Genomic DNA, 14808 nt, shown 5'->3' with positions numbered 1-14808 from the left:
AAATTAGAAAAAAAGGATACAAATAAAACAATAAATTTCATTACTTATTACTCCATTCCCAATTTCCCATGGATATGAATTAAGAAAACCATACATTTAATTCAAAAAAAGACCACCTAATTTAAAACAAAAAGGCACGAAATAAGGAATACAAATAAACCCATTGATTAAAAATAAACCCTAGAATCTCACACGTATCCCTACTACACATCGTCATACATTTCAAACGGCAAACCCCAATTACAGATCGACGGTGGCAAAAACCGTTCCCGATCAACAATTAGTACCTGTTGGAATCGTGCTTGTTCAAATAACTTTGACTAATAATAAATATTATAAGACATTTAATTTTGTGAAATTAAATGCAATAGCGTCAATTTACGTTCCGAGTAGATGACCGTAATATATTCATTTTCTCAAATCCGATTCCTGGTGAGTGAGAAACAATATATTAAATTTGGTCACAATAAAGCTAGAAATGAGCTATGATAAAAACTAAGGGATTAATTAAATGAGTGTTAATTATCCCACATCAGGGATGATAAACTTGTTTGATGAAGTATTTAATAATATGAATTATTATGTGTAACAATTATCGTGGAATAAGATAGGTGACAAGAGCCCACACGCGCGCACACGCGAGCCGCGAACTGTGCACCGTGCGCCTTGGATCTTGTCAATTGGTATTTGGGTTGTTTTTTAGAGCTGTTTGTTGAGCGTGGTTCAAGCCCCCCTCTTGTTCTTTTTAGACCACCTCAAACTCCACGCTATCCCCGACGGACCCCGACGCATAACGGGAGACAAAAGGTCCCCGTTGGACCCTGCCGCATAACAGGAGACAAAAGGTCCCCGATGGACCCCGACGGTTACAGTCAATGGCCTTGATGACAGACATTATGTCTTTTGACTCCAGCAACCCCGTCGAAGCTCTGCCCCCGCCTTACTCCCGTTCGCCGGAGCTCTGCTGCTAGCGGTGCTGCTACTTAAGAGATGAAACCGTTTTATCTTTAGGGACGACACGCTAAACCGAGAGCACCATCGGGGCATATCTCATTTTGCGGAAAGAGGACTCCTCGACTCGGCTTACCGTTTTCCACAAGCTTTTCCTTGTAATTTTTCAGTTGTTTCTGTATAATTTTCTCCTTGTTTTTTCCGTGTAATTTTCGGCCGGCAAGATTGTATCTCAAACTCAACAATCGCAAGACGAGATATTCTTGCCACTAAAGGAGTTTACACACACCAACTGAACTTAATCAACACCTTTGCTTGGAGATGTCGACTGACCCATCTACCGCCGCTGTCACTGTTCCATCCACTGTGTCCCCCGTTGCACCCGTCAACACGTCGTCGAACATGACGATGATTCCGACTCCTGGCTTTTCAACTTCTTCCTCAACAACCCCTTGGGTGTTTGACAACCCCTTTGGGACAATTTCCGGATTCACCTCGAGTGGATCGATCGGTTCCACTTTCAGTGGTTCCATTGGATCCTTCATTGGGTCGAGTGTTGGGACCTTCGGGCACGACACGGGTGTTGGATCCTTCGTTGTCAACATGAGTGCTAGCTCCTTCGGGGGCAGCACGGGTGTGGGATCCTTCGGGGTCGGCACGGGTGATGGATCCATCGGTGTCGGCACTAATGCTGGGGCCACCATGCCCCACGCAAATATGGGGGGTACTGTGCCCCAACCAATTGTCAGCTCCTACGGGGGCAACGGACTCGGCACCAATGGCACCAAGGATGATGCCACCCGCCGAGAAGCTATCGAAGTTCACGGGAATGGACTTCAAGAGATGGCAACAGAAAATGTTGTTCTACCTAACAACGTTGGGCGTCGTGAACTTACTCAAGGAGAACGAGCCAATCCCGCCAAGTGAGGACGAGGCACGTGTTGAGATGTACGTCGAGTATGACGTTGGGTGCAAAGGAGACTATCTTTGTAAAAACTTTATTTTAAGTGCTTTAGATGATAGTTTCTACAACGTGTATTGCACTATTCCCACATCAAAACAAGTGTGGGAAATGCTAGATGAGAAGTATCGTAGTGATGATGCAGGCACTAAGAAATTTGTAATAGCCAAGTACATGGACTATCAAATTGTCGACTCCCGACCAATCATGGACCAAGTGCAAGAGTTCCAGCTGATCATCCACGACCTCGTCGCTGAGGGAATGACCCTGCCTGAAGCTTTCACGGCGGGCACAGTCATTGAAAAACTTCCACCCAGCTGGAAGGACTTCAAGAGCTACCTTAAGCACAAGTGAAAGGAGATGAATCTTGAAGACTTGATCGTGAAGCTGCGCATCGAGTCAGACGTGCGCAAACACGATGATTTGGCTAAGGGCCATGGCCCACCTGTTGCAAAGGCCAATCTGTTGGAGCGGGGTGGTCCCTCCAACAAATGCTCCTATCCAACTGCAAAGGACAAGGGTAAGGGGAAGTAGCCTGCGAAGAAGGTTGAAGGTAACTGCTACAACTATGGCAAACCTGACCACTTCTCCAAACATTGCCACAAGCCAAAGAAGAAGCCGGTTGCCCACATTGTTAAAAAAGAGTTCAAGGACTAGGATGAAAGTGACTTCATTGTTGTAGTCACCGAAGAAGTCAACCTTGTTGATAACAAATGTGGCTAGTATATCGACACTGGAGCTACTGCCCACGTCTGTGCTGATAAGAGCAAGTTCGCCTCCTACGCCGCTGTTGAAGGGAGAAAAATCAATATGGCGAATCAAGCCTCGTCTCAAGTCCTCGGCATTGGGGACGTGATTCTCATGATGACGTTCAACGTCACCTTCACTTTGAAGGATGTATTGCACGTCCCGGACATCCACAAGAACCTAATGTCAGGATCAATACTAGTGAATAAGGGGTTTAAACTTGTATTTGAATCTGATAGGTTTTCTTTGTACAAGTTTGGAAAGTTAGTTGGAAAATGTTTTGTAACCGACGGACTTTTCAAGCTTAGTGTAGCTACACGCCATGTCCATGAGCCATTGGCTAATAATAAGAATGCATCTACTTCTTCTTACTTGACTAAGTGTTCTAACTTGTGACACAATCGATTGGGACATGTAAATCCAAATGTCATTAAAAGATTAGTAAGTTTAGATTTACTAAAGGCAAATGAAATAAAAACTCAAAACAAATGTGAAACTTGTGTTGAGGCGAAAATGACTAAGTTACCGTTTCATTCGGTTGAACAGAACACAAAACCTCTTAAATTAATTCACACGGATGTATGTGACTTAAAATTGGTGCAAACAAGAGGTGGTAAAAAATACTTTATCGCATTCATAGATGATTGCAGAAGATATTGTTATGTCTATCTTTTAAGAAGTAAAGACGAAGCATTAGAAGCGTTCAAAAATTATAAGAATGAAGTCGAGAATCAACTTGGATGTAAAATCAAAATGATTCGAAGTGATAGAGGAGGCGAATACGTAGCCTCATTTGAGGAATTATGCAACACAAGTGGTATAATTCATCAAACGACTACTCCATATTCACCACAATCTAATGGTGTTGCAGAACGCAAGAATCGAACTCTCAAAGAGATGATTAATGCGTTAATGATCAGTTCGGGGATGCCCCAAAACATGTGGGGGAAGCTGTTTTGACAGCCAACTACATCCTAAACAAAATCTCACTCAAAGGTAAGGACTCTACTCCTTATGAGTTGTGGAAGGGAAGGAAGTCATCCTACAAATATCTTAATGTGTGGGGGTGTATGGTAAAGGTGATGGTTCCTCCGCCCAAAGAAGTTACAATTGGACTTAAAACGGTTGATTGCATCTTTATTGGGTATGCACATAATAGTAGTGCATATCGATTTGTTATCCACAATTCTAAAATACCGACTGTGACCTTGGGAACAACAATCGAGTCAAGAAATAATGTATTTCTTGAAAATATATTTACTCGCAAAGACAAGTAAAACGTTGCACCCAATTCTGAGACAAGAATTGAGGATGAAACCACTAGTTCTAAATCAGCGGATGAAGAGCTAGAATCGCGCAAGCGAACAAGGCCTGATCCAAACGATGCAGTACTAAGACGTGGTAGCAGGGTCAGAACACCAAAGACATTTGGTCCTGACTATATTGCATTTATGTTGGATAAAGAACCAACATCGATAAAAGTAGCCTTTGCTGGCCCCAGACGGGTTGCAGTGGTGAGAAGCTGTTCGAAGTGAAATTGATTCAATTTTGCTAAGCCACACGTGGGTGTTGGTTGATCTACCTGAAGGTGCTAAACCATTACGATGCAAATGGGTCCTTAAAAGGAAGTTTAAGGCCGATGGAACAGTGGATAAGTATAAAGCTCGACTGGTAGTCAAAGGCTTTAAACAAAAGGAAGGGTACGATTTCTTCGATACCTACTCACCTGTAATGAGGATTACATCCATTCGAGTGCTTCTTGCGATTACTGCTGTACAAAATCTTGAGATTCATCAAATGGATGTTAAGACTGTGTTTCTAAATGGTGACATTGAACAACCTGAAGGTTTTGTAGTACCTGAACAAGAGAAAAAGGTATGCAAACTAGTTAAATTCCTCTATGGATTGAAACAAGTGCCATTGCAGTGGCATTTAAAATTTGATAACGTGATGTTATCAAATGGATCTAAAATCAACGAACGTGTCAAATGTGTCTACATTAATAACACTAATAATGGATACGTTATAGTGTGTCTCTACGTGGATGATATGTTAATCATGGGTAGTAACACCTAACTGATTAACGACACGAAAGCCATGTTAAAGAGAAACTTCGACATGAAGGATATGGGTCTAGCCGATGTAATTCTTGGAATGAAAATTCTAAGAACATCCGAAGGAATCACCTCAACACAATCTCATTATGTTGAGAAATTATTAAAGAGATTCAACGCCTATGACAGCATCCCGGCTAAGACTCCTATAGAGCTCAATGTTCACTTGACCAAGAACAAGGGTGAGCCCGTTGCACAAGAAGATTATGCACGAGTCATTGGATGCATTATGTATCTTACTAATTGCACTCGACCTGATATTGCTTGCACCGTGAACAAGTTAAGCCGTTATATGAGCAATCCAAGTAAAGAGCATTGGAAAGCTCTTGTAAGAGTTTTGAGGTATCTCAAGTATACTCAAAATCATGGGCTAAACTTTTAGAGATACCCCCCTGTACTTGAAGGGTACTGCGATGCAAACTGGATATCCGATAACAAATACTCACTTTCAACAAGTGGATATGTCTTTACTAATAGGGGTGGTGCTGTCTCGTGGAAATCCATGAAACAGACATGTATAGCCCGATCCTCCATGGAATCAGAATTCATAGCTTTAGATAAAGCTGCGGAAGAAGCCGAATGGCTTAAAAACTTCCTTGAAGATATTCCATGTTGGTCAAAGCCCGTGCCTCCAGTGTTAATTCACTATGATAGCCAAGCCGCTATTGAGAGGGAAAACAGTGGCGTGTACAATGGTAAATCTCGACACATTCGTCGACGACATAGTACCGTGAGACATTTGATCACAACAGGGGTAATTACAATTGACTACGTGAAGTTATTGGATAATCTAGCAGATCCGCTAACCAAATGGTTAAATCTTGATCAAATGAATAAATTACTAGAGGGAATGAGTTTGAAATCCACAAACTAAAAGAATTGTCATAGTGGTAACCCAACCATAATGACTGGAGATCCCAAGAACTTGGTTCAATGGGAAAACTAAGCTATGAGAATTCGTGTGAACACTCATCTATATCTATTCCCTAGAGAGTAATAGAGTGTTGAAAAAATTTGCCTAGTGGTGAGGTTAAGTCTATGACTGTTAATGATCCCTAAAGGATCTCGTTGTGATAAAGTGGGGCCGTTTCAAACAATACACTTATGAATCCAAACTGGTGTCTAAGGCCAGAAATGGACACAAAACGTGAGAACGGATGGGGTTGAGGTGTTTAAGTGTTAACATCATTGTCTCGGTGCACGCCGTGGAGGAATAGTTCAAAGCATCGCACTACTAGTCCGCCCGTGTATCCGATGGTGTTGACTGTGGATGGTTCAAGGCCAAAAACTACATATCCTTATGCTTACATACCTCTTGAGGGTTGAGCTTGTGTCTGCATACATATGCATTTGGATATTTCCACTCATGTGGGGGGATTGCTGGAATCGTGCTTGGTCAAATGATTTTGACTAATAATAAATGTTACAAGAAATTTAATTTTGTGAAATTAAATGCGATAGCGTCGATGTACGTTCCGAGTAGATGACAGTAGTATATTCAGAGTGAGAAATAATATATTAAAGTTGGTCACAATAAAGCTATAAATAAGGTATGAGAAAAACTAAGGGATTAATTAACTGAGTGTTAATTATCCCACATCGAGGATGATAAAATTCTTTGATGAAGTATTTAATAAGGTGAATTATTATGTGTAATAATTATCATGGAATAAGATGGGTGACAGAGCCCACACGCTCGCCGCCGCCGCCACGCGCCCGCGAGCCACTCACCATGACCCGTGCTCCGTGTGCCTTGGATATTGGCAATTGGTCTTTGGGTGGTCTTTAGGCTATTCTTTGGAGCTGGTCGTTGGGCGTGGTTCAAGCCTCGCTTGTTCTTTTTAGACTACCTCAAACTCCACGCTATCCCTGACGGACCCCGACTCATGGTGGTCCTGGTCCACGTCATGTTCCCGACGGACCCCGACGCATAACGGGAGACAAAAGGTCCCCGCTGGACCCCGACGGTCCATGGTGTATCCCGTCGTGTAGTGTGTTAAGATGCATCGTGTCTCTTCAGCTCCCAACGGCTAGTGCGCCAGTCAGTAGCCCCCGGCGGTTACGGTCAATGGCTTTGATGACAGACATTATGTCTGTTGACTTCAGCAACCCCTGCGGGTAGACTTGGCCTATAAATAGACATGCATCCATTGCATAATCTTCCCGTCGAAGCTCTGCCCCTCCTTACTCCCGTTCGCCGGAGCTCTGCTGCTAGCGGTGCTGCTACTTCAGAGACGAAGCCGTTTTATCTTTGGGACGACACGCCAAACCGAGAGCACTACCGGGGCATATCTCGTCTTGCGGAAAGATGACTCCTCGACTCGGCTTACCGTTTTCTACAAGCTTTTCTGTGTAATTTTTCAATTGTTCCTGTGTAATTTTCTCCTTGTTTTTTCTGTGTAATTTTCGTCCGGCAAGATTGTATCTCAAATTCAACAGTACCTTATGTAACAATCATCCACATGCATACTCAGAAACAGTGGTTGGCGATAGAATTATAATAAAAAAAATAGAAAAAGTTCAGCTATATTTGGATTTAAATTTTATATAGGATAGAATCTGTCACATAATATATCAATATTTAACTTATATAAAGAAGTTAAATAAAATATAGTAAATTAAAATGTGCAACAACAAAACCTATCTTTAGTTTGTAATTATCTTTTTATTTGTATAACTCGAATTCCTTATACAAATAGCCCTTAGTTTCTCATAAAGTGGTGTCTATAGTTTTTCCTCATATTTTCTTCGTATATTCGTATATATTTTGAGCACAACTTTGTCTAGAGGGCTATGTTCTTAAGCTGGATTATTATAATTATGTGGAGAATTTTGATATACTTTTCATTATTCTTCAAAATGCCTCCGCATATCTACATACAACAAATGTACGTTAGAGAAGATTCCATTAACTCCTCGAACCCTAACACCTCTATTGTGATGGACCTCAAATTCAAGAAAAATGTAGACTTTATAAGTCCTCCTCTCAGTTACGACAATGTCAATATTACTTTCTATTGTACCTCATGCAAAAGTTTCTCCATCCTCGGCAATAGCATTGTCCCCGGATTCACCCAAGGAGAGAAGAAGAGGGCCTATTGGGAGGCGGTGGTGGTGCCTAGTGGGCCGTCGTGGGATGATGCGTGGCAAAATATTGCCCAAGAGTCAACGGTGAAGTTGAGAGTTGAGTTGACCACTATATAGCAAGTATCAAGTGCTATCATCCTAGTTATTGTAGGAAGTCTACGTCAGTGATTGATGGCTCCGGCCAGGTTTCGAAGATGCATTGAATTTTTTGTTTTTTTTTTCTTCCATTCAAATTGCTTTTAGTTTCCGGATTAAATTTGTTGTTTTAAATCAATTCATTTGATTTATGTGTTGATTTCTACGATTCATAAAATATACTAGCAATATTTTTTGGAGCAATTTGTAAATTTCAAAAAATTATATGCCATACTTTTGAAGTCAACAATTCGCAGTGATTGGTTTTTAACTTATACAATGACAATTTATTATAAAGAGTATTTTCGTTTCATTCATCTTTTTCCCCCTCCTCTCTTTTTCGTTTCTTTATCTGCATCTCAAATATTTTTTTGCCAAATATGGATTATGCAGTATGGTTCAATTATATAAGTATTTATTTGCTTGTTGAACTTAATCATCTTCTACTCATCTCTTCTATTCTTTTCTCCTTGGGGAGATAATTATTCATCTAGTTTTTATATCTTCTGGAACAAAGTTACTAATCTCGACCTCTCCGGGCAAGAACATCCATCTTCTTCTTCCTTTAAAAATAAGAATTCAAAGCAATTGGAAGATTTAAAAAAACAGAAATATATTTATCTTGTCTTACAATTTATACAATTTTAGTTTATAATATAAGTGAAGTAAAAACAATAAAATTAATGACAAAAAGAAGATATGTGACTAATGATAAAAGAATATGAGTTAATTAGAATAAGATATACAAATAAAGAAAATATGTGTGAGTAAAGATGTTTATTGACAATGCTGAAAGCCACGGAATTAATCTCGCTACGTGTTCTTTGCAATTAAACAAGTGAAACCACAAACGGGTCAAGCAAATTCACCGGACCTGATAAGGCCTATTTCATGCATCGATTTAGGGGTAAAATGTAGGCTACTTGATCAGTTTATCGCGCAAAGCGAGTGTTAATTGTGCAGGAATGCCGCTTGACCAAGGGCAACAAGGCAAGCTGATCAAGCTGGTACAAAACGTGAAAAAGGTAAAAAATCGGGGGGAAGTTGATCAAAGGAGTAATCAAGCAGTTAGGCGGGCACCACTGCGTTCTAGAAGAAGGACACGTGAGGCTAATGAGCTGGATGGTGATCATCATTCTGTTATCAAGGACGACGTTCTAGAAGGGGACACGTGCTGATACGCAAGATGCAAGGACGAAGTTGAATCATCATTCTGTTATTGAGGAGCGACGTCATTCTAGAAGGATGTCACGTATTAAATGATGAGACGCTCGATCACAACATGGGCGAATATCCTCTGCCGAGATCGTTATCTAGCTGGTGGTCGTTGCGGCGAGCTTATAAATAGAGGATGTGCCACCATAAAGAAAGGATCCCTTTTTTTATCTTCTTCCTTCGACTTCTAGCTTAGTTTCATTTTCTTTTAGTTTAGCTTTCCAGTTCTTAAGATAGCTTAGAAATGGTTAGTTAGAGAGAGAGCGAACGAAGGGAGCGCGACAGAGTAATCAATATCGGCGTTGTCTAAAATTCCGACCGAGAGCTTCTCGGCTTTACTCGCTTTATATTTTCTGAAATTGTCAGCTTAGTTTGATTTCGTGTTGTTCCATAGTTAAAGTTTTGATCTTTTTTGTATTCTGCATGTTCACAGTACTGTTCTGAGTTTTGGATATAAAAATCGGAGTTGTTTTGTTTTCGTCATCTTGTTTACTGTTTCAGTTCAGTTTCACTTTTTAGTCTTTGATTCAGTGTTTAATCATGATGAATGGCAAGTAGGAGTAGCTTGATCAAGTAGTTAGTTTACATTCTGCCTAGCATAAATCCAATAGCGTAAAAACTCCCAATTTAAAGCGTGGCAGCAGCCGAACCCTATTCACTACTCACACACTCGATACACCGGTTTCTCTGTGGGATCGACCCCATACTTGCCGCTTTACTGTTAAAGTAGTGCGAGTTTGGGAGTTATAAATTATATTGGTGGCGAGCGAGAGTGAGAACGCCTTGATTAAGTGGCAACGCCATTTGCTAACTGATCCACCCGATCGGTTATCTTCCATATAACTTGATCCATTCGTTTCGCGCTTCTCAATCGGAACAACCAGGACCAAACTGGTCAAGAGGAACCTAGACCTATTTGCATGTCGTTGGACGCTATATCGGAGACTGCCTTCAAAACCTTAACTCACAATACTATTGATTAGTATAGGGAAGTAAGGATCGATCCCATGAGGAAGAACGTGTTAAGACATGTGTTCGGGACATTTTGGAAGGAATTTTTGCAGCTGCTGCCACGCATTCTGAGTTGGTTAAGTTTAAATCTGCTTGACTCGGAAGAAATTACATGACTTTATATAACTGACCATCTAGACGAAAACAGTACGGAAATATGCATGAACACTAAATTCGAAACAAACATTTGAATCAACTCCAAAACAACTAAGAACACCTGCGTAAAAAGAGATCATGCCGAAACTTTCCCAAAATAGCCCAACAAAGTGTAAAAGTGAAGTGAGGACCAATTTCTCTAACTGCCGATCGTAGCAAAAAAACTGCGAAAAGGCATAAAGCTAAAGGAACTCCATATCTGAATTTCAACAGCTAACAACTTCATCTTCTTCATCAATAAACCAAAAACAAAGTAAAATATAACATCAAACACCATTGAAAGTGCAGGTTTGTGTCAGGTGTCGTTTAGAGCAAAGGATGTATCCTACTGATCAGGATGGAAATCCCAGCTAAGCCTGAACCTGGTATCAAAAATTCCTCAACCCACTTCTACTGACTAGTATAGTGGACGTAAGGGTCGAATCCTACAGAGATGATGCATTTTGTTATCGTGGTGATATTCTGGAAGGTTTGGTTAGCTACCACCCTTTGGGTTGAGACTTAATCCAGGCTGGAATTTAAGATGGTACTCTACTGACTAAGAGGTGGGAGAAATGTTTGACAGGCGGCTGTGTACGTGAGAGTGGAGAACATGATGTTTCAGAAACATATGGAAAGTACGAGTTTACTATAAAAGGCTAAACGGAATATCAGAGGAAAAGAGGTAGTTAGGTGACTAGGCCTACAGATCTGAAAAGTAACAGCTGAAAAGTAAAGGACAAAAGTAAAAGTGGTTAAAAAGCAAAAGTGGTCCCAAAGTGGATGGAGATGTATTCTTCTTCAACAAGAATCAATTCAGATTAGCAAATCCAGACTTATCACCATAGAAACACATATTAACAACTTCATGAACATAGATCTACAATTAAAACTTCAAATCAAAAGATCAAACACCGAAACTGCAACTAAACTTACTAGGTGTAACACCCGAACTTTTTATAGTACGTGGAACAACACCAAGCTGCTACGAGGCAATTAATGAATGAGATGTTGAGATGGGTTTTAGTGCTTGGCGCGCATAAATCGAGGAACGGTTGAGGAATTTATATTTGGAACAACACCAAATATAAATTGTTGCGTTTGGCGATTTTAATCTTTGTTGGAGACAAGATAACGAAATTAATTAAAGCTCCGTGAATTTTTAATTATCGAAAAAAATGCGAGAATATAAAGTACGGTTTTATCTTGGGCTTCTCAAATTAAAAGTAGAGTCCAAATGTTTCTTTTAAATGGCTTGGGGCCATGACCAACTAAATAATTATACAAATTGGGCTTGCAACTTAATGAGCCCAAATCAATTAATTTAATTTGGGAGTCCAATTCTTCTTTCCAAACAATTGGGAACAAGCCCAAAAATATTTGTCTTCTTCCTCACACATATGGCCGATTCCTTCCCCCTCCACCCATGGAGACTTTCCACTTTTCATCTTCTCCAACTCCTTCACCTTCTATCTTCCACCATCAATGCCCACAAACCAAGAGTCACCACCACTTCTCAATTTATGCTCTTCTCTAACTCCTCACATTACACTACACAAAAAAAAGAGAGAGAGTGAGAGAACCGAGAGAGAGCCGAGAGAAAGCAAGAGGAGGAGGAGTTCATTCTTCACCATTCTTGTTCATTCACCACCAAGACCAACCTATTGGAAGGTATAATCCCTTCTTTTTGGATCATTGTATACATTGCATATCATCACACATGAACCTCCCACAAGAAAATTCAACAATTAACATAAATCAAACAATCCAACAATTGAAATTAATCGAACACTCGCCGTATGCAATCGAAAGTCCCAAAGTACGTAGCTTGATAATAAAAATACACCTTGCGGGTCTTTTCGGAGTGTTTCCGGGCGGGTTCGGAGTGGTTTCGGGGAGGAGGAAGCTGCCGACAGCGGCGTTCCCGACGACTCCAGCGGAAACAGCGGCTGGCGGAAGGGAGGGAGCCGGCGACAGCATCTGCGCTGTCCGGCGACTCCGGTAGCAGCTCCTCCCGGCGGCTGGACCTCTCTGCGACAGCAGCGGCGGCGCCTCCCCGCGACAGCAGCAGCGACGACACGACGGTGGCAGCAGTCGCGGCGAGCAACACGGGACAGCAGCGGCGACGGCACCGGCGCTGAGCAACGACGGTGACCGCGAGTTCAAGTCTAACGGCGGAAATTTTAAAAGGAAGAGAGAAAGAGAAGAAGAGAGAGAGAAGAAGAGGGGTTGACCGATTGTGGAGGATGGGAGTATAATTGGATCTTTTTCCTTTTGGGCTCTATTCTTTAATTAAAGTTGGGCCTCTCCTTTTATTTTTTTAAATGGGCCTATTAAACTAAAATGAAATATTTTGGTTAGTTGAGCTCCAATTAAATTGTGTTGGGCTTTAAAACTTTAATTGGAGATATAAGGTGGGGGAATAAATCTTTGGGCCGATGACTTATTTAATTATTCCCGGAGTAATTTTTTTGGAAGGACGAATAATTTTATCCCAAGTCCGAAATAATATGGTTGCGAAGAGAAATTTTAAGGAAATTATTTTCGACGTCACAGAAAATACGAGGAGCCAACGGAAGAAAGAACGAGCGTAAGCGGCCGACCGGCGTCGCACGCGACGCCTTGGGCGGCCGCCGAATAACCGAAAATGCACGAAAAATCGAGGAAGAGAATTAAAAGATCTTAATTGGAGTGCATGCATTCTAAAATGTCTTCGTTACCGAGATTGATGTGAACTTTATGTATTTTCCGAAAAGGTGGTTCGCACGGCCGCTAAAGTCGGAACGAGAAGCTGCTTAAGGAAAATTTTAAGTTTTCGAGGTGGGCTTTATTACTTAAATTCTTTTATTTTGAAATGATATGTTTATGGTGAAATAAGGGTGGTTTAAAATTGTATGTCATGCCGTATTTTATGTTTTGAATTGCCTATCTGATTGTCTACTGGGATAATATCCTACTAGACTTTTATAGTTAACGAATTCGGGTCTGACTAGGAAGTGAGTCCCTACTCGGACTAGTGCACTGATAGGGATCGTGAGCCGTCCCCTAGGTCGGCCGGTCCAGTGATCGAGTTTGTGGCCACATTCTCGTTTCACATGATAGCTCAGATATGGTAAATGATGGGGGATGATGATTGTCAGCGCTAAAGGAATGATTTTGGTGTCTCTCGGTCTTTTTAAAGTAAAATCCGAGTTTCACTCTATGATGACTTGACATAACTTAAATGATAAATGTATTTCGGGCATGAGTTCACTGGGTGCATCAAGTACTCAGCCCCTGCATATGTTTTCCCTATGTGCAGTTTGAGCGAGGTCGGGAGGCGGAGGATGTTGAGCAATGAGCCAAGAATTGTAATCAATAACGTTCTGGTTACTATTGTGTCTTCATATATAGTAGTAGCTAACTCTCAAATGCTTCCGCTATGCCAAGTTATAAGAATTTCCTTGATTTCCTTGGAATTGTCAAACCATGTCATTCACGTTATGTACCTTCGGGATTTGAAACTTTAATTTGATAATGGAATTTCCTCTTTTGATCGTTAAGTTGCATTGTCTTGATTGTTTTCCCCCTTCTTCCCCGCTTCTTAATTCCCCCATTAGTCGCGACTCCCCGTGCTTCCTATCCTTAGGAAGTGCGGTCGTGACACTAGGTGACATGCAAGGTGGCAGAAACTACGTAAACTAGGCCTTCACACATAACCATTTCAGATCTAAAATCTAACAGCAAACTGAACCCATAAACTCAGATCTATCAATTCGGAAATGAAAACATGCTCGCAACAAATGGAAATTACCGTAACAATTGGATCTAAGCTATCTAGGCAGAAAAGAATGAAATCAAACAAGAACCGATGCAGAAAAACAGCTTCGTATCATAAAATCGTTTGGATTGCAACTAAGACTTCAAAGTAAGAAAATATTGAACGTGCAACAGATCCAACGTAAGAGAACAAAGTGCGATTAACTAAGAAAGCAAGTAAAGATTTTTTTGCCACTCCGGGCGATGAAACTGTTAACACTACGAAACACGCTGACTGGAACGAGAGGATGGGGAACTTCGGCGAACTGGTGAGCTTCAGGTGACCATGGCTGTGGTGAGGAACGAGAATATGAAGGATAATGCTGAAGGATCGATCTACCGAAGAGAGATTTCTAACTAAGTGTAGGAGTTGATGAACTAATTGATGATGATTCTCTCTCCAAGTGGCTTCCTTTTATAGGGAGGCCTCCCTTGTTTTTAGGGTAGACTCTCTTCATGAAATGACTCTTTTGCCCCTTGCTTGCGGCTAATTTTCCCAGCTATCCTTCTTCTCCATCTCGAGCTTTTTTTGGCATGCATACTGGTCAGTATTTCACCCTACTGACGCCCTTTTCACCTGAATTATCCGAACATTCCCATACTGGCTAGAACACTTTCCCTGCACACTTTAGCAACTGTTTTGCAGATATATTC

At 41.1% G+C, this 14808-nt stretch overlaps 1 long non-coding RNA gene across 1 annotated transcript; it reads right to left on the bottom strand.

The window, feature by feature from the left end:
* Window positions 1–11545: 11545 nt before the first annotated feature.
* Window positions 11546–12544, bottom strand: LOC121744112. The gene is made up of 2 exons (XR_006038484.1): window positions 11988–12544; window positions 11546–11907 (listed from the first exon to the last, which is right to left on the bottom strand). It is a non-coding gene; the product is annotated as an uncharacterized LOC121744112 (long non-coding RNA).
* Window positions 12545–14808: the final 2264 nt, after the last annotated feature.

This window comes from Salvia splendens, chromosome 8 (genome assembly GCF_004379255.2).
Source record: "Salvia splendens isolate huo1 chromosome 8, SspV2, whole genome shotgun sequence".
NCBI lineage: Eukaryota > Viridiplantae > Streptophyta > Magnoliopsida > Lamiales > Lamiaceae > Salvia > Salvia splendens.
This window is presented reverse-complemented; position numbering and strand designations above follow the sequence as displayed.